Genomic DNA, 27,906 nt, shown 5'->3' with positions numbered 1-27,906 from the left:
GCATTAATTTATTTATGATCATAGATTGTACAGCTTTTATTATAAAATTTTCGACAGTAACTGAGTGCTGCTGCATAATGATTTTTTCAACAATTACTGAATGTTTAGTTAATTGATATTATTGTTTAAATTGTATTTCTTTTGATGCTTTTAATATCTCAAAATACATAAAGTCTTACCAAAAAAATGCACCAAATAAGGCATTTTTTCTTAATTTCCTTTTTTTAAGCAATACTTTTTTCAGGTAGAAAAGGCGGAGATGGCATAACACATTTTCGTCATTATAAAGTACACACTTTTTTAATTAGCTGGGTGGCAGTAAAAAACGTGTCTGTGTTATTAGAAAAGACAAAAAAGTTTTTTTCAGGAAGAAAGAATGCTGCTATGAAATGTGCTTAAATTGCTGTTTTCAATTAATTCTTTGGAGTTTAGCGTTTTTGTTCACAAATCAAAAAAAAAAAAAAAAAAAAAAAGATGCATTTTGAACGTCAGTACAAAACAATACAACCGACAAAAGGTGAAAAAAGCTTTAAAATGCGAAAACAAATGATATTTTTGTTAATTTAAAGTGTCATCTTTTTCGCATTCCTTTTTTCCCAAATCATTATCACAAAAAATGCGGATTATCACATCAAATCCTTTGCGCTTCTGTAGCATTTCCTTAATTTTAGACACTTCTCCTGACGAAAAAAAATGCCTTTGGTGTTTCGTTTTATCTCTTCTCTTTCCTTTAAGTAATATGCGAGGGTATATATCAGGAAAAAATAACCAGGAAATAAAAAATACTTTTTGTCGTTTTTAAATTGTGTTTTCTTATTAGAGATATTCTGTTTTAATAAATTTTACTTTAATAAAAAAAAAATGTTACCGTAAATACTGCAGAAAAACCATTGGGTGAAAGATTAAATTTCAATTGAAACAAATTTGATATTTTATAGGAAAACTAATTTCTATTTTCACAAAATATTAATAGATAGAGAAAACAATTAGCAATTGAATGAGTTGATATTGTATTTTTACCCTGAATTTACATTTTGAATACTGCACTAAACAAATAGCTGCAGCTAGAGGAGTGTAAAAAGAAAACAACAAAATATACCAAAACTAATTGCTGTCAAAATAAATCTGCAAATTGATCGGGAAAGAAAAAAAAATTAATATTCACTCATAAACGGTTTCAAGCTAAAAATTTTAACACCGTACAGGAAACCCTCTTGTAGCATATTTGCAGAGTGAAAAGTAAGGAAAATTGGGGAAGTTCGATCCACTACTTACAAATTTAAAAAAAAATCCGAAAGTTAAAAATTTTCTAAGTTTAAATGGTAAAATTATCTAAAAGCAATCGTTCAGAATTGTCTATTATTTCAGCTTTTCGAAGAATTTGCGAAGCAAGCGTAAGAAAGATAAAAAATAAACACTTAAAAAAAGGTATATTCGATCCATTGCAGGATTCGATTATTGCAGGATTCTAAACCACACACATACTGTTGCATAAAAATCAGATTAAAAACGTGTATTTTACCATGGTAGATCGTATAATTAGAATATCATGCCTTAAAATTGTTTCTTTTTTTTTCTCTCTCTCTTTGGTGGGGGGGGGGGGGGGCCCTACTGCTTTATAGAAATATAAAAGATACATTTTTTTCCACCGTCATCGGTGAAAAAAAAAAAAAAAAAAAAAAACCTTTTGACTATTTTTAGAAGATGTGCCATGAAAAAATCAAATTTTTAAATTACCGTTATGAAGTGCGGAAACATCGCACAGGTCAGCTAGTATTTTTTTTCTATGTGTGTGTGTGTGAGTGAGGGAGGGGGGAGGGAGAGTGTGTGCGTGCTTATATGCACATGTATGTATGTATGTATGCATACATATATTGTTTTCAAGAGCACTTATGTTTAACAAATCTAATTAAATAACCTACGCACGCGACTTAAAATATCGTTTTAGTCCTACATTGTATAAACACTGTAATAAAATTTGAGTAGCAAAGACATATCTTCTTTTAGAAATGTTCTATGAGCAGCTACAAGAAATTATAAAACATTAATTTTGAAACATAACTTCGTGAAATATTTTATTGCGAACAAGAAGTAACAGAAAGAAACAAGTTATTATAATAATTTGGGCAGTACGGTATTCGCATGAAAGTTTTCTCCAAACTTTTTCATACACAATCTCCTGATTTCGACTTTCATACGATACCAGTGAAATTTCTTAAGAGAAAATGCAGCAGGCCTTCGGCAATTTTCGTCTCCTTAGTTATTTCTCAGAGAAGGTTTTTCCCTCCTTTTTTAATATCCTTCGAAGTTTTTTGCTTATGGAGAAATAAACAAATTCTTGTATATATTTTCCTTCCTAACGTTGAATTCTGCAAAAATGCTGTTTTGAAAGTAAATCCAAAGTTCCTGCATAAGTAAAGGAATCTAGTTCAATATGTACTTGTTCCCACTTTGTAACATTGGTTGTCTTACTATCATTTGGTTTAGGATTTAAGTAGTGAAGACTTTTTCAAGTAAAATCCTGTTACGATGAACTTTAAAAGAGGGAGATTTTATTCATTGCAATGGGAATTTCTATGTAATGAAAACAAAAGCAAGTAATGGCAGTTAAAATGAGACTGAAAGCATACATTTAGTTGGAAAGGATATTAGTTGTGTTAGTATTTTCTGTAAACAAGTAAAATATACAGTGCTGGTAAAAAAAATTGCATCACCCCCAATTCACAACAATGGGATTATGTGAGAAGTTTTGGTCGAGCGATTAACGATGAATGTACGTGAAATTCCGCAAAACTAACGAAATAAACATTTAACAGTAGGAATCCGATAATTGTTTACGTAGATCGGGACTGTTTCCAGGCCAAGACAAATTGCTGACCCAATGCTCTTTTTTCCATTTCTGATGCTGCGTGTGAGTTTAGAGAAAAAAAAGTACTTAACCCCATGTCAATTTAAGTCTAATGGCAGGATAAAGGTTTTTAAATTGTTACTTAACAGTTTTGCCCTATGGCACGGAGCAGAATCATCCTGGAAAATAACGTTTGGAACTGAAGTAAAGTGATCCCGTATAGTAGAAAGCAATTTCTCCTCCAAAATGCCAATATACACCTGAGCGTTTACTGTTCCTTGCACAAAGTGAAGCCCACCAACTCCTTGATCAGAAATACATCCCCAAATCATGTGGGATACGGGACGCTTGACTGTGTGTTGAATGCAGTCGGGATGACATTCCTCTCCTTTGCGGCGCAGGTGATTCAATTTTTTTACCACCACTGTAGCCTAGAAACAAAATGTGCCTATTTCATGCAAAACAAAACTATTATTTATACGTTGTTCTTTCAGGTTAAACAAATATATGCTGTAAAAATAATTATTACATGAAGCAATACTTTACTTTCAGATTATATCGCTTTCGCATTTAGTATCATTTTAAAAACTATTTACTGTGTACAAAAAATCACGTGTAATTTTGAGAGGGGGGGGGGACATTAAGCAATACAAATGCATGCATAGCTTGGATTTGGTGCCTAGTGCTGCGACAGTGAAATGATATTGTTTACTTACCAAAAATAAATAAGTTTGTGAAAATCAAAATAATCTGACGTCCATTAAACGATATTTAAGTTAAAAGAGTTTCAGATAATTGAGGTTTAATTGCATTCACTAAATTATTGATTTTGTCATTGTAGTTTTTGGTTCTTTGCATGAGTCCCCAAATCTCTAAATTTAAAGGAGGCTGAGACCTTTATTTTAGGATTAAAGACTTTAAATTAGAAATACTTTTTTCTCTTTTTACCTTCTATCGACTTTCTAATAACTTTCGCCCTACTTGATTCAGACCAGGAGTTTTTTTTTTTTTTTTGGACCTTTTATTTTCATTAAAATTTGTATTTTTAAGGAATATTATCAGTATTCTAATATGGATTTAAAATCACTGATGTCCTTATTATAATGTTGGAGTTGTGCAATAATTAGGACCATTTAGAAACGCATTGTTTCCAGCAGTGCTGGATCTCGGGGAGAGCAAGCCGGGCGAAAGGGCCTTTCCCCGGGAGGCAAATCCAACCAATTCCTATTTCTATGAGGGTTTTTCGTTGAAACTCAATAGAAAGACTGGGAGGAAGAAAGGTAGAGGTGAGTGTTTCAAGATTTGCCCCGGCTTGGAGAAAATGTAGATCCGGCAATGGCTTCCAACACCAAAGCAAAGAGAATTCACTTTTTTTTCGTTAGAAGAAAAATCTGCAATACACTATTTAAATCCTGAAAATAATTGCAGTGCAAAATAAAATTATAATAATAAAATTTGAAAGCAAAGATATTTTTAATTACAGTCATTCAATGATGGCTGATATTAAAACTGTTCGGTATTTATGTACCAAAATTATTGAAAAAATTGGCACTAATATTATCTGAAGGGGTTTCGAGCCCCCCTCTGCCCCCTTTGTTATGGGTGCCTGTAATGGTTCTTCTTCTACCAAACTGCTAGTCTATACGTTATCGTAGCGTGCAAAAACAGTCACACAGGAAATATCTGTTCTGTAAGTAAACAGAACTTTTAAAAGCAACACGATGCAAAAAATGGCAACAAACACATCTACCGGAAAAGCATTTTCCTTGCCGGAAGGGAGTTTTGGTGCTCCCAACTGGATGACGTCACGGGAAGGAAGACTTGCCTTTCAATTGGTCATCACTCACCTTTAGCTGGGCATATTTTGGGAATGAAAGTGACAGTAAATTTACGCACTCTTCTCAGTTGTCGTAAAACCACCTCCAATGTGCTTTTAAAACATTTTGAACAGATAATATGAAATGCGAGGATGATTGAAAAGTGATGCTGCTTAAAGTATTTGTGAGAAAACTTTTACTTATTTTTGGAAATAATGCATTATTAGTGCATGGTATGAATCTCTTTCAATGGGTTTTAACACATTTTGAACCACAAATGTGAAACAGAAGAATGATTCAAAAGCAATGCTGCTTAAAGTGCTTGTGGTAAAACTTTTACTAATTTTCGGAAGTTCTGGATTATTAGTGTTATGGTGGCAATCTGCTCCAATGGTTTTTAACACATTTTTAACCATGAATGTTTAAAGTACTTGTGATAAAACTTTTGCTTTTTTGCGGAAAAACTGGATTATCAGTGTATGGTACGTATCTCCTCCAATGGGTTTCAACACATTTTAGACCAAGAAGGTGAAATATAAAGATGATTTAGAAACAATGCTGCTTAAAATACTTACAAATACTTTAATACTTTAGTAGTTTAATCACAAGTACTGTGACGTTTTTTCGGGAATGCTGGGTGTGTGGTACAATCAATGTATGGTACTAATCTTCAATGGATTTCTACACATTTTGAACTGAGAATGAGAATTATTAGAAGCAATGCTGCTCAAAGTACGAGTACTTGTGATAAGACGTTCACTTATTTTCGGAAATACTGGATCTCTTTTTTTTATGTGCTCATTATTCTAGTTAATTGGATTTTTCGAAAAGATATATGAACAAAAAATGCCTGTAGGAGTTACTTAAAGAGCCAGTAAGAATAGAATACTTGAAGAAAAAAAGGAAAAAAAAAGTTTCTGCTCATGGGAAATACAACTGATGTTCGTATGGAGTAAGTATCCTTCAATATATTACGCTGTATTTTGGTGGGATAGTGCAAAATCTTTTTTTAACACCTTTTGTTTGTGTTCTTTGATGCAAAGTAACGCTGCGTTAAAAGGCAAAAGTAGCCTAATATCTTCTTTCGTTGCATCGAGCCTCATTCGGAGAAGTCAAACTCTGATTCTGTAAAAGAGAAAAAGAATGTGTTGTTTCTATGAGGAAAGTAAATATGTATTTATTTTTTTACTTATTTATTCAATGATCTTACAAGGATGCTTTAAATCCATCTGAAATCGTTGTAGTTTAATATTAGACTCTCATTTTCAAAAATGATATAAAAAATCCTGAATTTATTTTTATCTGAAAAAATAATTTACAAGCTGCATTGTTTTTATTGAAAAAGTTGTCTTAAAATTTGAAGGATTTTTTTTTTTTTTTTTGTCTGCACTTATGTAATTTGCTAGTATAAATACTAAAAACCGCTATTTATAGTGAATACGGTTACATCGCGGATCCAAGTAGACAGGGGTGTCCATTAGGGTGGGCCGAAATAAGCCGAAAAAATTTTTTTTTTCGAAATCAATTTTTGGATAGCACGCAAAAGTTGCGTAGTGAGCTAGTTAGCACTCACAAGAAATTTCTTGGATATTAAAAAATATCTAGCCGGCGCTATTTGACACTGAAAAACCGAAAAAAAAGAGAAAAATGAATTTTTGTCGAAATTTTTTTAAAAAAACTAAATTCCAAATATTTTGCTGGAATGCACCGAAAATGTTATATAATGAGCCAGTTTGAACCCATAAAATGTTTCATTGATTTTAATGAGCATTTAACCGCTCCTTTCCGACATCAAAAATTGGAGAAAAATGAAAAAATATTGAATTTCTTTAAAAACCAATGTAAAAATTATTTTTCAAAATTAAATCATAGACTAATTAATTAAATAGCGCCATTAAACATAGTAATTATTATCACGCAATAGTATCATACATTTTCGAGATTTTGATTTATAATACCTCATGCATAATGAATATTATATTTTGGAATAATATTGTCCCTTGTTATCAAATGATGGAAGTTCTTTCCTAGCTTGAAGTTTAGTACGAATGTATCCATCTCGTGCACTTTCACCACGAACTTTTTTTGCAGCTTCGGTTATTAGTTTCACACAACGTTTCACAGCTTGCGTGTGACAGGGAAATTTCTCGAAAGTAAACTCTGTTCGAATGTTCTTTGCACATTTCTTTCCATTGTTGGTCTTTTAGATGCATTGTAAGAGGTGGCTCTGTTACAACACAGTTTGCCCAATCAACTAAATCAACGGCTTCAAAATTGAGTTTAGGACGCTCAAAAAATCGTACACCATCCGAGCTCTTCTTCTTCTTATTTCTAGAGTTCAGAATGCGCCTAACAGCTAATTCCCGAATGTATTTTCTTGAGTCAAACAACATTGTCAACAGTAGCTGTTCAGGATGAGCGAAATATGCATTACTTGAGAGAACTTTGAAAATTATCTCCTTAACGTTGTCTGGAAACTGCCTTGCAAGAGAAATCATTTTCCAAAAATGTTGGGCGCGGTACTGGCAGTTCGGTTTCATTTTTATTTCAAACCACATTGGAGCATAAACTAAAATTACATACTTTACAAGCATTGTAAGGTTTTCTGATGGAGTTGGAGTGCCTATATACAAGCGTAACAAACGGTTTGTAGTTGTCAGCCATCGCGCATGACTGACTGAGTTTGCCTGGGCTACTGTCAGCCACGCTTGAAGGACAACTACCATCTTTTACGGCAAGACAGATTCTATACAAATATTGTTGTTCAGTACTTAAATTTTTTATATCTTCCATGTCCAAAACCAGAAGATTGCAGTCAATTTTATCAAATTTGACCACCGGATTTTTTTCACAATCTCTAAGAAGTTGTTCGATAGCTCCAGAATATGAATGTGGCCACTTTGTGCAACCGTCCAATTCCAGTATAAGATGCCTCAGTGGCAACTCATTGTGGACATTGGACACAAGAGAGGACCCCTTTAATTGCTTAATTCCCAGCTGTGGAGGTGTAGAATTACAGCATTTCTTGTCGAGGGGTTTTGTCTCTTAAGTGGGTCATAAAGTCGAGAAGAAGAAATGGCTTGAGAAAAAGAATACTTGCTTTCAATTCCTTAATCAGTTAAAAGGACTTCAGAGGATTCACATTTTTTAATACTCAAGGGCTCTATTTGTCAAATATATATAAAATAGTTATAAAATAATCTTAGGAATAATAGAAGTAGTTGAGCGCCGTTTATTATCCAGGAGAAACAATTGGAACCGAAGATTAAAAAATTAGCATCTTATGTAACTATTTTTTATTTGAGTGTGTGCATTTTTTAAAATTGGCGTACAAATGTCGCATAAAATTGATTGAATTTTCACTGTTTTTTCTAAGTAACGTATTGCGTAACATTTCAGTACTTACTTATTTCAAAACTACTTTTAATTTTTTTTTTCATTTTTCCAATGTTTCAGTCTTAAAGGAGCGTAGCTAAATATTCTACGAAATGTATAAAAGTCTTTGAGGATTTCAACTAATTCACTGACAGATACTTCTAATGTTTGCTGAAACTAGCTTCAAACTTTTATTTTCGACCCCCCCCCCTTTTTTTTTGAAAAAAGTGCATTTTTGCCCTTTTTTTCAGTTTTTCAAGGTCAAATAGCGCCGGCTAAATATTAAACAAATTTAGCGAAATTTTTTATGGGTAATAACGGGCCCATATAGCAACTTTTCCGCACTATCCAAAAACAGATTTCCAAAAAAAGTTTTTTCGGCCCACCCTAGTGTCCATCTAGGAGGGTCATGGCGCAGACTGCGCCATTGAAATTTTTAAGGGGGTTGTTTTGAGGTGTATTTTTCTCTTTTTCGGGGGCTCTTGCTTTTGGGAAGTCTTTGCGATATTTAGGGGGTGCGCCCTTCCTCTTAGGGGGGGGGGGGGAGGGGCACTTCTGAAATAGATATGAAGCAGCTAAATATGTGATCTACAGATGACTCACTACTATATGGTGAGTAAATTTGTTCTGGAATTATATATCTACTTTTGCACAACATTCTTTGGTGTAATATTGCAGCAAACTTTTTATTTTTAGTCTTACATTTTACTGTTTGTTTTTCTCCTTCGTAGTTAACAGTTAAGCAGCCTTAACGAGCTGTACTGCTAGTTTCATTTTTAAATCTAGTATTATACAAATCCTGAATAATCAAACAATGTCTTTCAAACGTTTCACGTCGTATTCGCTGTAGCTAAACTTAATTTTATTTTCATGCTTCCTCTTATTATTTATGTTTTAATATTCGCAACAAATGCTAATTTTTCCTTGCTAATTGTATTCGTACTATTGTAAATTTTTATACTAAAATGCTGTCAAAGTCTTGGCACATACTGTTCAATTTAACTTCGTTTCATTAATGTAGTTGTTAGGCTTGGTGTTGTAGGGGTACGCTAATTAAACGTCACATTTTCAGAAAAAACATTTCACAGAGCGCATTTAGTATACAGACGAAAACTTGCACAAAACAAACGTTTACTACATTATGACATTTAGCACAACATTGTGTATGAATTTCTCGCGAATAAAATCAAATAAACAAAACACCATCAACATTTTTGTTGATGCGGTTTTCATTACGTGTTTCTCTACTCAATGGAAAATAATTTCATAGTTTAATAATAAAAAAAAATTAGTTAGTATACCATCAAAAGATCGTAGTAAAACATAATTCTAACCGCTTAAATTGTTTATTCTTTTGTCTCCATTATCAAAATCTGAAATATTAAAATTTTTCAAAATTTTTAGAAAAGTCACCAAATTTAGCGAGTTTTGGTTTGTAATAGAAGACATCTTTCACTATATTTTCAGATGGATGTTCTGCCGCATGCAGATGGGAAAATCGTCTGCCAGAAAATATTACATTTGATACCTCACCTAATTCTTTAAATCTGTCAATTTTCATCAAGTTTCGGCAGATTTTCAGACATTATATCTCATTAACGGGGACACGAGGACAAATAACTTTTCGCGTCAAAAAATGTCTTAATACTCACCTTCGATTGTTACTTATTATTTTATTTGTTTATTTTTCATTACTGCGCTATTCATGTGGTCAGAACCAGAACCACTGCGAAACAAAATTTTCTCTCGGACTGTGTTTGCTCTTACTGCAGTGACATCTGTCATCTACATACTTATTGCAAAAAGCGGGTTTATTTCGTACGTTATTATTCTATAATTTTACGTTTCGTAATGGAATTAAGAGTTTGGAATCACTAGATAGTGCTTATCCTTCATATTTACTGAACTCAACGGTATTAATACACTTATCAGCATGTATTAAATTCGCCCGGTTAACTCTCTCACTGAATTATCCACCTTCTACCAGTTGATATGAATTGATCTCGACGCATGCATAATATTTAGTTTACGTATGTACCTCGTAACACGATCGTAATTTATTTGTCAAGGAAATAAAAGTATTTTTCATACCTTTGTAGGAAAAGCTATGCTTGTTGATTAATCCAGCATTGCTTACCAATGGCTTCTGTAGCATTGAATTATTTAGTTCGTGTTGTTAAAGTCTGTTTTATTTCTATTGCAAATTTACGTTTAAAACTTTCTTTTGGGAACAAAGCAGCAATTTGTAGTTTATCCACAACACAATAGAAATAAACGATGAAACTGTTTCTATTACATTATTATCATTATTGTTTCATTTATTTAGTTATTTTCTTTTATGTAATTTTATTTTTAAAATTCATCCTCGTTTTTATTTTTCTCTTTCTCTCTCTTTAAGTTCCTTTTGTACCCATTTGTGTCATATTACCTTTTGTCTATTTTTCCAACTTAATTTGTTTCATTTTTGTCAGCTAACATTTTTTTTTTTTTTTGTTGTTCAAAATCTTCATTCATTTAATTGTCTTTTCTTTGTTTCCTTCTCTTTCTCTTTGTATTTTTTTCTTTTCCTTTTTTTTCTTGTGTATTTTCAGTTCACTCTATTTTTCATTATTTGCTTTCGTCAATTTGTTCCCTTTAAATAATTTAATCACTCTCAATCTTAAATATTTTTATTATTGACATCCTCATTCTTCACAACTTCAACTGTCTTAATACTTTAGATTATTATTGTTATTATTTTTAATATTTTCGTTTTTCATTTCGTATTTACATTACTCATTTATTAGGGATTAAAAAAAAGCTCTTACAAAAAAAAAAAAAGAAAGAAAGAAAACACATTTCCTCAGTCTTTATTTTCCCTCCTAAACTTTTTTTCTTCTTATTATATTTATTTTTTAAATTTATTTTTTTTAATTAAGTAATTAAAATGATGCGATCTTCCGAGTGCTTCATCTCGCTATCTTTATTTTCCATTGAAACTTTTACTCCGTCATAACTTCATTTGTCGTCATATTTTTTTTTTTCAATTTGTATTTACTTCACTCATTTCTCAGGAATCAAATAACGGTTTAAACAAACCAAAAAAAGGTTATTTTTTTCTCTCCCATAACGGAAGAAACCTATTTCTCTTCTTTACATAATTACATTCTTCTAGTCAATTTATGTCTTTATTTGATTTTTTACATTTGCATAAAACCATGAAAACGATGCTAGATTATTCGTCTATTTGCTGTAGCCGTCTTTCTTTTTTATCGCCATTTTAACATCATCATCTTTTACAACTTCAATTTCCGACATTTTTTTTTTTTGTTTTTTATTTTGTATATATATACTTTACTGGATTTTCACGAATCACGTAACGCTTTTAACAAAAAAAAAAAAAAAAAACAAAGAAACTGCCCCCTCTCTCCCTGATATCTCTGTTTTTCACCACTTCATTTTTCGTTATACTTTAGAATGCTAGAATTTTAGAATACTTCGTTTCTTTCTTTTTCTTTTTTTTGGTATTTGATTTTTTTCACATATAAACTAACATCTTTGACAAAAACAAAACAAAACTCCCCCTCCCCCTCCCCCTTCACCACACATCACCTATTAACCTACATCACTTCTAAACACATTTTCTTTCTTTCTTCTACTCTTTTCATCCCGCCAAATTTTTTTATAAAGTAATAAAAGCGATACTCGCTTCCGCATCAAGGTCTATGAATTCTCCCTCAAAAACAATGCGATGAAAAATTGAAACAACTGTGCGTATCGAATTGATATCTTATATGCTGCAAAAAGACGATTTATGGCGATCTGACTCTCAGAGCACACCGTAACAGAGGCTCATTTTCTTTTAGACTCGGTAGTAGTTTTGAAAAAGTGCCAGTTTAGAAGAAGATAATAAAAAGAAATGTGGAGGGCTAAACAATAGCAAAACCGTCCATCACGGCTCGCACGCCGCGTTGCCCGCCATATTTGTTTATGAGTGCCATTTTCTATTGTTTTGTCAGACCGAGACCGCTCAAGATGATGCCACGGGGCTTATTGTAATAATTAGTCTGTCTGTTCACGTGTTCCGAAAAACTTGGTTTGAACTTTTTTGGAGATATTTGTTGGATCGTTGCGTTCGACGGGTGCTTTCTTGTCACGTGAGTAAATCAATCAAAATTGATTTTTGTTGAGATTTTTTTTTTTTTAAAGTACGTTCTCTGTTATAAACTGAAATCAGTTTATAAATTCAGAATTTTATTCTACGTACTATTAATTTCCTTTTCCCCCACACAAAAGAAAATTACTTTTTTGTATTTTCCTATTTTTTTGCATTTTTCACATTATTATTGTGTGCATGCAGTGCTGCCGCCTATATTTTATTATTTTAGTAATAATGATTAATTACACATTTAATACATTATTGTAGACCATAATACATTATTGTAGAAAAACCAAAAGTTTTTTTTAACGCTTCACAAGAATTTCTACGAAATATTTTTTTTTTTTTTTGATATGCACATAACTATTATATCCTAAAAAAACGGTAACTAGTCTTTCGCAGCATTTAGTATGGAAATATACCGATCTGCATAACGACAGGTTCCCCGTAAGTTTAACATAAAATATATTTTTAAACAACCTAAAAAGTATTTGTTTTCGCGTGGTATTTACTTTCATATAATTTGTATGGTGTAACTGAATTTTTCATGTTTTTCGCAATTCCGATATAAAATTAACCATACAAATTAAATAAATTAGAAATCTAAATAATAATAAAAATGGATTCATTGACAGCCACCAACTTTTTGCCCTAAGGTCTGTTGAATTTTACGCAATAAAAGAAGTTTTACATTTCACTTCTCTAAAAACTGAGACGTTGACACAAACTTTAAGAAAAAACGTTCTCAAGTGTTTCAAACTGCAATAATGTAACGATACACTCAGATTATATGCGCAAGTAGAATTAGTCACACGAATCACACTCATTTTAGTACATTAGGAAAGTCACAGCAAACTAGTCAGTAGGGTGGTCACAAAAAATTAAATTTTGAATTTCTTCCACGGCACCCCCCCCCCACCCTAAAATGTGCCAATGGACTAGAAAACATGATTTGCAAAGTTTCAGCTTAATCCGATAATATTAACACCTGCCGCAAAGAGGCTAAAGTTACGAAAAACAGCGATTTTTAGCAAAAAATCGTAATTTTTCCTCTTTAAAACCAAAACTTTTCATCCTAAAAACTTCGTTCTGGTCTCATTTTATAGGAAATTTTATTCTATTGATGAGATGTTTTATGCATTTTTTAAAATAAAAGTTACAGAATGGTTCTTGGCATTATTCAGATCAGATCATGGAAGATATCATCAATAAGGAATTTTCAAGCAAAGACCTAAAAGCGCTACAATATTCAATTACATTTATTTGCTCTTTGTTAATTTTAATTTATCCTTTAAAAAGGCTTCATTTGGAGGTATTTTAAAAATTAAATACAACAAATTGCTGATTTAAAATAAAGGAACTAAGCTGTTTAGAAGAGAACGCAAAGGGTTTAAACTACAAAAAAAGAAAAAAAAATCTAATGCATTTCATTACTTACACTGTTAAATGACATACACTGAAAAGACATACATCATTATGTTATTATTTTTCACTGACAAATTAAAGTGGTTATGGCTTCGATATGGTAGATTTTGATGAATGCGGAAAAATGTGCCTGCATTCAGACATAACTTGTAATAGAAATAAGTTAACTAGAAATTAGTTTTGCACCTCTTTCAGCTGTGACACTGACAACCCTTAAACTGTTTACTATTTTTTTAGCTTTAATATAATATTGGTTTCTACACTATTTATCAAGATCAGTATTTAGAAACTTTATATTGATTTCGAATATCTTTTGAAAAATTGAATCTCTTAAATAGTTGGAGGAGAAAATGAAAAAAATCTACTTCTTCGTCCAATAAACTAAGCTTCTTTCAGATTGAGCTGTGCTTTTGTATCCCTATCATCACAATCATCTTCATTATCTCCTACTAATTTTGCAGCCTCCCTTGTTTTGATCTTTCTTTCTTTTTTTTTTTTTTTAAGTATCATCAAAAAAGGGAAATGCAACCTTCTCTGAGTTCAGGACCACAGATGGCTAATTATTTTATGAAGTTCTGTGCCTACATCATCTTCATAAATACTTTAGTATTGAACCAAGGATTTTTCTAACTATAGATCTTGATTGGGGGCCAAAGCTGAATCGAAGACAAACCATACTTTTCCGTAAATATCGATGATAAACAACCAATATCTTCAATACCTTTTACCTCTAAATCGATTAAGGAAATCTGACCCATAAAAAGATATATTTTTAGAGAGTATATGAGGCAGTGAGAAGCAAAGGGACAGAACTAAAATTTTGGAGATAATCAGAACAAATAATAGGGGAACCTCTACACTGCTTAGGGGCAAGAGATGGTACTAGTAGCTCTGGTAGGCGTTGTTATATAGCATGATTTAGAAAAAAAGTTCAATGAAAGCCTAGGATCTGAACTCTAAACGCGTTTTATGAAGAACTTTAAAAAGTCCACTTACATCCCTTTGCTTCTCACTACCTCATATGGCCTTTGTCATCCATCTGGTGCGATGAATAACGCCAGGTACTCGAAAAGTAACGTTGTTTGGAAAAAGACTCCCTAACCAAGTTAAGCAAAGATGAATGAATTGCTTGCTGCTGCTGATTTTATTTCTCAAAAAGAAAGCTTGAAATTTCACCAGGATTGCTTATTTTGTTTTTAATCTTCTATACTTGCTTTGGATTGCTTCTTATCAATACCATTCATCCTGAAATTCTTAAAAAATTTCTGGTTGAGGACTAGTGGACGTACCTATTTGCAAATCAAATCTTATTTTAAACCAACTTCTAAAATGTAGTACAGATTTGATAAATACAAAAACTTTTTCTGTAACAACTGTATTCACAAAACACAGTTTTGCACTGCAGAGGATTCAAGTCCCCGTCTAAGAACACAGACCACTTTTCTGGGAATCGTAAATTTTCCTTTCTCTAGGGGGTTGAAAGCCCTTACAAGACTGGGATTTTTAAGCTATTGCTTAGCTCTGACCAGCGAGGAATAAAGCAACGTTCCGTATTTAGGGCCTCTACAGCTAATTTCAAAAGTTTTACACGCAGTTCTTTGTTTTAGTTTTGAGTGTTAGAGACATAACTATTGTACAGTGAAATCCTGTTACAACGAACTTCGAATTATCAGAACTTTTACTTGTAACGAAGTTTTAGTAGTAATGAAATTCAAGCAACGTAATGGAAATCAAATCAAGGCTGAAAATTTCTTTCGTTAAATCGGATATTTCGTTGTATCGGTATTCGTTGTAACGGGATTTCACTGTATACATTTTTGATAATATTGCTGTTTTTGCTCTGATTACTTAACATTGTAAGGGGGTTACAACCATTAACTAAAAAAACTAATACAATTTATTTTTTAATGATTCATTCTTTTTACGCGATTTTGAGGATATTAGCTACGACCTGACTTGGAAAATCCTGAATAATGTTCAATCAATCTTTACAAGAATTTAAATGAAATTAGATTTCAAGAGAATAAAATTCCCTATAAAATGAAACCAGAACGAAGTTTCTAGAATGAATAGTTTTGGTTTTACAGATGAAAAACTACGATTTTTTGCTAAAAATTGCTATTTTTTGTAACTTTAGTCTCTTTGCGGCACGTGTTAATATCATCGGAATGACTTGAAACTTTGCAAATCACATTTTCCAGTCTATTGGCACATTTTAGGAGGGTGCCGCAAAAGATTAGTTGAAAAAAGTTTTTCCCCATGTACCTTGTGACCACCCTACTAGTCAGTCATGGAACTATATCAGAAAAGTCACAGCGAACTAGTCAGTCATGGAACTACATCAGAAAAGCCACAGCGAACTAGTCAGTCATGGAAAAATATTACAAAAAATGACAGAACATATCGCTTCTGACAATTTAATCTGTTTTGTAACCTTCTTTTTAGAGTCAAATGCATGTGTATTAAAAACACTCAAAACACAATAAATAGTCATTAGATTATACTTTATAATTTTTGTGCCGGCCATGACAGTCTCAGAAATTACTTGTAATTGGGGAAGGGGTCACAGTGCAGTCTTATGTCGAATGTCTTTTCATCCATAAGCTAATTTCTTTTGCATTGAAAAAGGCGTTCCTTGTAACGCCGAAACACGTGTCTGCAATAATCTGCAATTTGTGCTTTTTGACGTTGTTTTTTCTTACTTTAATTTTCAGCACATAGGTATTTATTAATCTTACTTCTGTTTACGTCAGCCTTCCAGCTCCGTTTTTATCCCTTCTTGAAAAAAATCTTTTAGAATTCCGAAATTGACCGATTATTAATGACGAGTCATAAATCCTGAGAATTAGTGATGAGGGCTTTTATTTTTCTTTCCAAGTCAAATTCTTACTTCACTTCCTCTGTCATAATGCCCACGTTTCACTTTCGCTTTTTAAATATTGCCAAAAAGCTATGAAAAAAATCGTAAATATTTAGTTAAAATAGTTCCGCTTTTTAATTTTTGCCAAAACCAATGAAAATATAATAGGTTAAAAAAATTGATTTCAAGGATGATCTTAAGCAAGCGTATATTTGTGAGTTTTGGGAATTTTAAGCTTTTCAAATAATGCAGGTTTTTGAGCTCTCTTTGATTGCAGTAAAATCATCAGTTTTAAAGCGTTTTGTTTCCACTATACTTCCTCAAAATAGTTTTTGAATTCGAGCATACAAACTAGCAATATTTGAGCAGGCTATGGTATCTATGAGCTATTCTCTCTTTATGCGCAATAATTTTATATTAAAACGAAAGTCAATACCGTTTGAGTAAGTGTGTGTGTGTTTGGTTTTTAAATAAAAAGACGTAACAGGTAAATGTGTTTCAAATTTCAAAAAGTTTCACCTCAAATAAATTTTAAAGCGAAAAAACTTCAAAATAAAACATATATATATATATATATATATATATATATATATATATATATATATATATATATATATATATATATATATATATATATATATATATATATATATATATATATATATATATATATATATATATATATATTTATACTCTAAGGCTATATATTCCTAAAAGGTATGAAATAAAATAAGTGTACGAGTTCTTTTCAACAGTACTCAAAAATTGCAGTTGATCTAAATACCTTAAAATTTAGGTTAATTCTAAAATAGCCAAAAAAAAAGAGAAAAATTAAAACATTTGAGCGAAGAAATAAATGGTATACGTCTTTGTACGAATAGAGCTTTTACTATACCGCCTAATTTTTTTTCTCTTAATTTTTAATATAAATTATATTGACTGCTTTAAAATTAACCTGAAGATATTAAGGTCAACTTCATTTTTTGAGCGTTGTGATCAAGAATTCATATACTTACTTTATCTCATACTTTTTAGTGGGAATGAAGCTTATAGAAATGTGGTCTTAAGAGTCTAAAAAAAAAAGTTTTTTGATATTTTATTTTGGGTAGTAGAGAAGGATTTGAAACATCGGTATCTGTTAACGCCAATGCTTTAACTTCCGAGAAATCTACTTCCAAGTACATTGTAGTACAACCTGCAAAATTACTCAATGACTTTTAAACGCACCTAAACCCTTGAAACTTTTTTGAAGATAATGGTATGAATGAAGTTTCTTTTGGACCAGTAACATTTTTAAAAAAACATTAGCACAAGAAAGAAACAGTTACGCAGTAAAAACAAAAAAATAGTCAACTTCTTTTGTACTGTATAGAATGAATATAAAATGAAGCAAATAGATTTGATCTACTATGTTTTTTTTTTTTTTTTGACGAACCCGATGTTTAACGAGCAACTATAACGAGTATAACAATGTATAACGAGAAAATACAGCGGTATTTTTTCTCGCTTGTTATAAGTGTGATCAAATTAATTTAATTATGCCTTTTAATTATGAATTCAATTGTTAGGTAACGAGTTTAAAATTTATAGCAAGAAAAAACATTCACTCTACAAATAAGACAGGATTGTTACTACCATGCATCCGAAAATTATTATCGATCTTAAACTATGGGGATAAAGGACTATGGAGACAGCCAACCCCTAATGGACAAGTTTGTTTTGTATTATCAATATCAAGTGTGCAATCAATGTTCTAAGAACAATATCAGTAAGTTCTAAAAATAGATTTTTTTTCCAAAATACGCCAATTTTTTTTTTTCCATTTTTTAAGCTTTATCTACAGTGTTATTCATTATTTTTCTGCTTCTTAATCACCAATAGTGAATTGTCTTTGCATTTACGTTTTTGACGTGCTTATGTTTAGACCAACATTTCAAAAGCGCTTTGTAAGTTACCCTTTTTTTTTTAATTTTCATGTTGCTCGAATAAGTAAGGCAAGAGACTTGAAACTTAAGGCAAAGAAAAATTTGCGAACAATTTTCTAGAATTAAATAAATACATGAAATACACCACCAGCTCAGTCATTCCAGCCGAGGACTGAAAGTGACTGAGCTTCTCCAGCTCAGACACTTTCCTATGCCGGGCTGATGAGTGCTAATAAGCACGAAACTGAGTCCTCGGCTGGAATGACTGAGCTGGCGGTGTATTTCATGTATTTCTGCTTTAGCCCTGGCTAATGGGCGGTAACTTACTGAATAAATAAATACTTTTTTTGAATTTAGAAAGTTCGACCTAACAAATAAGGTTAACTGAATTTTCTGAGCCTTTTGGTGTATTTAGACTTTTAAAACTAGTTTTCTCTCATCAACTACGTCTCATCTAACGTTTGGCTGTTTCTGGATCCTTTGAATGAGTTAATTCTATTCTTACATGCTCAATTTCGAAAACAGGTTCGACCCCCATTAACAGACACCGACAATTCTGATGATACCCAGCAACAGATAGGATGATGAAAGGATGAGTAATGGACAGAACTCCCTTTTTCTCTACAAAATGCGCAAACGTTTTTTATTTTCAGATCTAAAACCTTATTAAATTTAAAAGAACATGAAATACCGGCAGGGCTCGTCGTAACTGTTCATAACCTTCCACCACTGCCTTGCAAATACCAATTTGTTCATGAAATTCACTCTGATAGCACTTAATGGTTACACCGTATTCATGGGTCGAAGCAACATCAGTTTAGACAATAACTGCAATTTTTTCAATTTGACTTTTATGTCATTCCTTTTTTTGTTGCATTTTTGTCATCTACGTTAGCTAGCCAGAATTGCCAGAACAAGCTTTCTTATATGGTTCCCGCTGAAAAAAAAGCGCAAAAAACGTCTGATTTCTACGTTTCCCTATTGTTAGTATGGAATCCAAAACGCGTTTCTTCAGATAGCTCAAAAAATCATTTCTGCAGATGCGTCTACTTGCCCACGGCAGAATAGGACTTAATGTAAAAATTGATTGTACTTGTTCGTTGGTCCAGAATTGAATTCCATATTAAATTCCCTTCTGAAGCTGATACCGATAGTGATCATTTTATTTATAACTTTTTTCGAGCTGGCCACCTTTTGCCGCGATACACACGCTCATTGTGTTATTTATCTCAAGATATCATTGGTTACGGAACGTTTTCTCTGTTAAAAACAGATTCAATTTCATTTTGTTTTGTATTGAAAGGGGACCTATCACGAACTTTTCGAATCTGGGCACCACTGTTTCTAAGCATACATTAAATATGATTTTCATTTTTCATTTCGGATATTAAGAGACGCGGTAAGAGTTAGATAGCTAAGTATATATGCTTTCATTCAAATGAAAACACGAAAACATAGCGCGGCCTATTGTTCCACTTTAACATTAAAACGAAATTATGTCTCAGGGAAGACGCCGAAGAACAACTCAACCCGGCAAACAATGCCTGAGTTTGGGTTTGAAAAAAAAAAAAAGCAACTCCGCTTCAGTTTCTTCGCTTTATTCTTTAGAAACGTAATTTACGGATAGCAGAAAAGAAGAAAGCGGAATTTTTATCACATTGCTTAGTGAATGATATTTCGTGAATTCGTTTGAGAATGTTTCAGAAGATAAAGAGTTGTAACGTTTTTAAACGTTGGTTCTAAAATGAAATTTCTGTTTCTAATTTGGTACCTACACTTTAAAAAAAGAAAGGAACAGTTATTTCCGGGCAACGTTCCGGAATTTCATAAGTTTCCTAAAGTTTCTTGTGAAAAACAAGTGTACTAGCGAAAAGTATGTTTAGAAAACGCGGAACTGTTACTGCAGTAAAAAAGATTATTGCCTACCAGTGTGGAGACATATTCACCTTCTTTAATTTGTATGCCATCTATTGCGAATTGGATATCTATACTGTAAAACAGTTCCGAAACGTCACAGATTGTTCCTTGCAACGTTACGGGTCTCACTGTTTCAAGGATTTTGAATCTTTAAAAAACAAGAGTGGTGGCGATAGGTTTCGTGAACTGCTACAAGTTTCGTAAACGTTTTACTCTCACTGCTGTAAAAACGATTTTTAGCTACTAGTGTAGAGATATATTCACTTCTTTATTATGAGTTCAACTTCAGCTCAAGTACGACTTTTTTTAGATCGGCTGAACCTCAAACGACGGCGAATTGCACTGTTTGCATATTATAGCTTTGCGAGAATTGCAGGCAGATGTTCGATTAATGCTTGCAAATCTGCTTTATTTGTTCTCCGTATCTCTTCGGTTATGATCGCTTTGAAAGCTTTTCTGGTGTGCCAAGTAAGGTGCCAAGCTGTGATTGCGTGTAAGCATACACAAGTTATCTTTGGAGGTTACTAATATGTTTTTGAGATATGAGCGGTTTTTACTGGGAAGGTTTCCGAGTTCTTCAGAAAGATTCTTGATAAATTTCAGGAAGGTTTTTGACTTTCAACAGAAAATTGTCCTGTTTTTGTCAGATTTGTTATTTGCAGAAATTATGCATACCAGCTGCCTATTATTTAATTGTTTTTACAGTGTATATATGAAAGAATATAATGCTCAGAAAGGGCAATTAACAATTAACAACGTCCCTGAATTGTTTTTACAGTGTATGTATGAAAGAATAATGCTCAGAAAAGGCAATTTACAACTAGGCATAGTTGCCTGTTATTTTCCAGGAACGTCCCTGAATTGTTTTACAGTGTATGCATGAAAAAACGATATTATGCAGTTTCGTTACAAAACATTGTTTTTTGCTGTAATACGTCTGCTTACTTAAGAATATGTTTTGCTTATTACCTGGATTATCCAGATTTTCGTTCATTCGGACTACTTTTAGTCTCAGTTAGTACGGAAAAACGAAGCTCTACTGTACTCCAAACTAACAGTCGTACAGTTATACAAAATAATTTATCAGTTCTTTAAATGTTACATATATTTATACTTTTCCCCCGAAAATGCATAACAGCGATTAGATAAAATATAACCACAAAAATAATTTTTTGTTCAAAAATGAAGTATTTAATTCGCATTCGAGTTAAATGCTGTCGCAAAGTAATGACGAACTGCTGTAAGAAACTCTTGCAGTGTAGTTCCTGGCACGGGTGTCACCCGGGATGGTAATTTTTTGTGTGACACCCCGCCCTCCACAAAAAAAGAAAAGAAAAATGTTTTATGTGAACATGAAGTTCATATATGTTTCAGAAATAACTCGTTTTTATTTATACGGTGTTACGAAAATTTAATTTCATAAACAAGTAAGAATCATGAACACATTTTATGCATAATTTGTCTTAGACGTCTAAGTATCAGCCGCCTCCCTGCAATAATGGACTCCATTTACGTTGAAATTTTATGATTAAACAGAATTTAGGATGAATTGTGGAAATTTTTTAAAGATGAAGTATATATTTTTCACAAACTCATAAATTCATTTTGGGTGTTGCCCAAAGAGTTTTTCTTCTCGACCCCCTCCCCAGTGGCACTAATAACTCATGCAATTAAATTCAATGAAAGTGGAAGTGAAATTACTGATCATTCGAAGAAGGGAATTTTCCCATATTTGCATTTTCTTTTCTGTGAATCATGTTACCTTTCTTTTCTTTTCTTTTTTTTTTTTTTTTTTGCCAAAACAAAAAGAAAAATCCTTAGTGTTCTGCTGGGATTAGATATACATTTTGAAACACAATGTTTTTAGTTTTGCATGCCAGACGTCTCGGTTTGACCGGGACAATCCCGGTTTTCAGACAAAGTCCCGGTGTCCCGACGGATTTATTTCACGTCCCAGTAAAAAACAATTTGATAAGAGATGACGAACAAAGTCTAAAAATAATTAACTGTGAAAGATTATTTCAAGTAATAACTCCGTCATTTCTGTACCTCATAGCCAGACTGACATAAGTCAAAAAATTGCGATTTTCTGTTTATTACTGCACTGTATGTAGATACTTAATCTACATCGAGTCATGTGAACGTAATTCTAAAAGTTAAAAAAGAAATATTCTGTAATTATTTTACCAGTGTTAAAAGAGCCTGCGTACTAGTCTTTGCATGCGTCGGACAAATGTTTTTCCTATCTCCTGAAAAGTAGCGATTATGTGACTTAAGTTAGTCTGGCTCTGAGGAACAGATTTGTAACATTGACATGTAAAATTAATATTGGATTAGCTTGTGTGGATTTTTACAACAAATTTAAAAACAAAAAACACTTTCTGAAAAAGTCCTAGCCAATGCAAATACATGTAGAAATTGTTCAAATTTTTATTCCTCATTAAAAGTTTTCTTCTTACTAAAATAACTTTAAAATATTGATCCATGTGGGAAATAAAATATTTAAATCTATCTGCATCTTGCGTCATGTATTATTTAGTACCCCTTATTTAGGCTCATAATTAATAACTATTTATTCATAGCATTTAGTATGAACTACCCTCAAAAACACTTCAAAACAAACCAGGTGTGTGTACTCTTTTGAATGCTTACTACACGGGGAGGGGGGGAGGCGGGAGTATTCCGGGGCTTCGTTTGAACATTTCAAAAATCTGGCAGTCTTACTGTTACTGAACTACTTTTGAGTGATTTTTTGAATTAAAAACTCTAAATTGCATCAAAAGACTATTGAATTTCACAAGCCTTTAGCAACAGATTTCTCTTTTTGAGCAATCACAAAGCATTGTCGCGCAATTTTGCTCATATGTATATCTCTACGAGCAGCTTTTCCAAGAAGCGCCGATCGCACATCTATTCCCTCAAGATAAATTGTGTAATTAGAATGAATGTTAACGGATGGATTGAGCAATAGAAATCTAAATCCTGCCTCCTCTCCGCTTAGTTTATATATGGCATCTTGGAATAATCTGGCATTTCCATAAATGGAACCGCGTTGCCATGGAAATAGCACTAGAATAATCCTCTGCGAATAAGTTTACCCTATTGTCTGACATTTCTGTATAAGTTTAGTTATGAATTAGTATAAAATCGTACCTTGTTTGAGAGTAAAAGCTTGCAGACATAGTGCCACTGAACTACGTAAGAATCTTTGAGTGTCACTTTTATTCAAATGTAAAGGAATAATTAAGTGCTATAAGAAATTCCAAAAAGCTAGCCCTGTTTTTCACAAGGGCATGTGGCTTTTGCCCCATTTTTGTGGAGGGCCCCAAAACCTGTTACAAAATGTAGCTTTTATGTTGTGTTGATTTACTATTCTACAATGTAATGGGATGAAGTTGAGAAAATTCTGTTTTTTTCTTTTACTAACACTGTTGTTTGCTCCCTTAGTATTCTTCCCTGTATATTTCAGTGAATTCATTTGTATATTTTATATTCCTTTTTTTCTAAATTTATCATAAAATATCAAAGTTTCAATCAAGAAGCCCACGCCAAAATCGTGTCTTAAAAAGTAGACTTGTGCAGAAACCATAGAAGTTTAGGAGTGTTTTGTACGATTTCTGCGTAAAAATATGTATAAAAGAGGATTAGTAGTGATTAAATAAGTTTTGGAAGGACCTAAAACTTTTGAGTTCAACATTTGAGATTGCACGTGTTTCAATGCAATTTGAACAATTTCAAAACGCTTAAAAAATCCTTCGTTTCTTATAATATAAAATGTTACAGTGGGGACGGGGGAGAGGGAGCAATATTACGATGAAAGATATGGGTGACCCCACATCTTTCTGATCTTTTTATCTAGAACCTCCCTCCCTGCCCCAAAGTTAAAATTGGAGCCTGTGAAAAGGAGGGTTTCTTAAAACACTCAAATCATAACTTTTTTTATTTGTCAAGTTCTTCACTGTTATATTCATTTGAGCACGACGACAAATTAGGCAACATTAGTTAGTATTTGTCTTTATTCTCGTCAAACGTTACTAAGGCGGTGGTTCTCAAACTGTGGTACGCGTACCCCTTGGAGTACTTACGTCTGTTAACTTTTTGGAAGAAACAAAATTACATTGACAATGCTAGAATTTCCTTGTGACAAAGGTTGGGGTGATATCTTTTGTCCTTACTTTAAAACAGAAGATCATATATTGCAATACGATTTTTATTTACCTCCTTTGCAGCGCAACCTGGTGCCAGAATTGGTAATTGAATATGAAAATTGGTGTGATAAAATTCCTGAATTCCGATTTTTTTCTTTCCTTTTTGTTATTTTTATTATATTTTTTAATTATTTATTTTCAAAATCGACAAATCATTTCTGGATCACCTTGAGAGCAGTTTTTTTTTTCATATACAGTATAACCTCGATTTAACCGATACGAGATTTAACGAGTCCCTCAAGGTAATGATACATTTCACTGGTCTGGATTTCACTGCATTTAATGTCTATACTCCTCGTTTTAACAATTTCCTTGATTTAACGATAACTTTTTACTGTCCCTTGACAATCTTTTTTTTTTTTTTTCTAATGGGGGCTGCGTTCTAACGCTATTTAGCCTTTAGCAGATCTTGTGCGGTCCCCCGACACGGCATCCAGTCTTTCATGTGCCACCATTAAGGCGCAGGATGTCAATGGCACGGATTATTTGGACGCCCAGTTTCCACCAGATGGAGGCACCTGGGCTCTCCTTTGATGCGCAATTGCACTAGGAATTTAATTTCGCCGAGGGATATTCTAAGCCAAACGAATACCCAAGGTATCTTTTACATGCCGCATAATCATACGGCATGGGCGCTGATGATTTTCTGCATCTCTTAAATCCACCAACTGGCTACCCCAGGTCAGAGCCTGGGTTCCCAGGCGTAGAAGGCCAGCGCCTAACCATCACGCCACCAGCCGGGCCCCTTGACAATCGTCAAATCGAAGTTCACTGCATTTTAATTTTACACTTGGAAGAATAAAACGGACGAAAATAAAGTTTCCTTCCGCATCTCTTGTTTATCATTCCGTTCGAATTCTGCTTTGTCTCTAACGCTCCTAAACCAAACAAGTGCGTCTACGAATTGCACTTCACATGCAAAGCCCCTTCAAGGCTCCCTTTATGCAAGACAAAACGCTCATTTGGGCAGAAATATTAACGAATGGCATGAGGGTGCTCTGTCGGGTCCTTAATCTTCCCCTTCTTCGTCCTGCTTCGATCTAGCAACCTTGAAAGATCTGGAATTTCCTTGGTGGGGAATGCAGGATGTCGTTGCCTAGGCAACGGGACGGAACAATCCCTCCGAGAGATGTTCTTTTTTCCGCTCGCCAATATATGGATGCGAATTGATCATGGTTCGGAGGATCGTGTTGCCGGAAGGACGATCTAATGCCTTTTCATAAAAAAGTAACTCTTCAAGTTTCAAATCACTGGAGCATTTTTGCTGTTGCCAAATGTATCGATATGTTGTGTAGTTGAACCCCGATTTAACGAACTTCTATTCAACGAATTTAGGGACTTTTTCTTTTTCTCCAGCTAAAATTAAAGCAAAAACCCCCTATTTACCGAACATTAAACCCCGAGTCAAAGAATTATTTTAACAACCATTTTTTTCTTTTCTTTTCTTTTTTTGTAAAAAGGAGTTAGAAAATGTTGAATTGTTTTCCAAATGGCTTAACCCATACTGTCTGAAGCAGAATAATACTTTTCTTGGAATCTGCAATTTTTGACGGGCGAGGGGGGGGGGAACCAATGAATAGCGATTTTGATGCAGAATGCGATAATGAAACTCCCATTAAAGCTTACTTTTTCAAATGCTTTACATGGCCTGGATACTGTAAAAACATAACTCATGCAGCAGGCTGTAAAGGACACAGTATTTTCTTCTCTCCAAAAAATCGAAAGAGAACTATTTCGAGTCAAACATCAAGGAAATTATCAAATATCTATTACACAGTACTTTAAAATTTCAAATTAACTAGTGTAATAAGTCATGGAATGCTGGGTAAAAAGTCTACACTTTCTAATTATGGATATTTTTGCGCAGTTGCTTCTTAGGGCTTTTAGGTAAGCTAAGTGCTTTTTTTTTTTAATTTCACACCCCGATATTACGAATAACCCCGATTTAACGTATAAAAGTTTCGGTCCCGATGAATTTGTTAAATCGCAGTCCGACTTACTGATTAGCTTATTGCGCAGAACTGGGCTGTTTCCAAAATTTTAAGAGTATTTTTTCTTAAAGAACATGCTTAAAAACATAGGATTTAACCGTTTTTTCAATAATTTGACGAAGTTTAATATTTTTTGGCAATTATTTAAATCGGTGCGCAAATTCAATTTCATTGTTTATGTTATGATAATCAAGAAGCGAATTAAATATTGCGCTCTACGCTTGCTATCAACCATATTGTTGCCAATACACGTGAGTAAAGATGCGAACTAAATATTTTGCTCTGTGAATGGCAACACTAAATGTCATTTCATCACTTGTGATGTTATCGGCGGAATCGTAAACAATGAAAGCGCACCGATTAAAGGTAATTTTTTAAAAACATTAAACTTAAACAAATTATTTAAAAAATGGTCAGATCCTATGTTTTTAAGCATGCTCTTTCAGAAAAAATGCTTTTAAAATTTTGGAAACGACCCTATTCGTGATTACTTAAAAAAAAAAAACGTGAAAACCCGATGATTCTGCGTGAAGATGTGTTGGGCAGTGGTTGTAATGCTAAAGCTTGCAGTTGTCGGTTTTGGGTGCGCGGGGAGCAAAAGAAACGTTTCACGAACCATAGAATCTCCCGCGAAGTGTTCAATTACAATATAACCTACCTAAATTTATTAGAACGAATCTTAGACGGTCTTTAGTAATAAAATAACGCGAGATAAAAGTTCCTGCGTGACAGACAGACTTAGTTTGTAACATGGGGGTGTGCACCTCGAAGCGATTTTTGAAAATTCGATTTTGTTCCTTTTCTAATCCAATTTCAAGAACATTTCACCATGCAAATTATCATCACGTGGACAAGTAAATTACCAAACTATCATAACGTGGAACCGTAACATGGGCTAGCAACGGAACATAGCTAATGACCTTTTAATTTTCTAATGCGGGCAAAGCCGTGTGGGTACCTCTAGTAAGAAACAAAATAACGCGAGCTAAAAGATCATGTGTGAGGGACGGGCACCTAAAAAATTGCAGGCTACTTTATCCCGTGTCAGAAACGGGCAAATACGTTAATTGGTTAAACCACTCAATAACCTTCGAATTTATAATAAGACCCACACTAATAAAAAGTTAAAAGAAAAAAAAAAAGCTAAATAACTCTTTACGTAAATATTTGTTCAAAAACCCTCTTACTTAAGACAAACGGCTCACTTTGGCCGCAATATTAGGGACAAACCCCACCCCTATCCTCCTCTCAACCCACTTCCTCCAGCTCCGATGTGGTAACCTTGAACAGCCCGGTAGTTCCTTGTTGGGGAGTGCAGGATGTCGTTGCTATGGCAACGCGGAGGGAGCAACTCCCTCAAGAGATGCTCCATTCTGCCCTCGGACAGATTGATGGATGAATG

General features: G+C 33.2%; 1 protein-coding gene across 4 annotated transcripts in view; it reads left to right on the top strand.

The window, feature by feature from the left end:
- The window catches only part of LOC129227718 (adenylate cyclase type 3-like), a 327,000-nt gene that overhangs the window by 28,359 nt on the left and 270,735 nt on the right, over positions 1-27,906 (top strand). For 3 of the 4 annotated variants that reach the window (XM_054862321.1, XM_054862322.1, XM_054862319.1), the window contains exon 1: positions 12,160-12,176. The exons of the other annotated variant lie outside the window; for it this stretch is intronic. The gene's annotated coding sequence lies outside the window, so the exon portion shown is untranslated. Of the gene's footprint in view, positions 1-12,159; positions 12,177-27,906 lie in introns of those variants that run through there. 4 annotated transcript variants of the gene reach the window in all.

The sequence above is a fragment of the Uloborus diversus genome, chromosome 8 (assembly GCF_026930045.1).
Source record: "Uloborus diversus isolate 005 chromosome 8, Udiv.v.3.1, whole genome shotgun sequence".
Classification (NCBI taxonomy): domain Eukaryota; kingdom Metazoa; phylum Arthropoda; class Arachnida; order Araneae; family Uloboridae; genus Uloborus; species Uloborus diversus.
The sequence above is the reverse complement of the archived record's forward strand: the minus strand, read 5'-3'. Positions and strand labels throughout refer to the sequence as shown.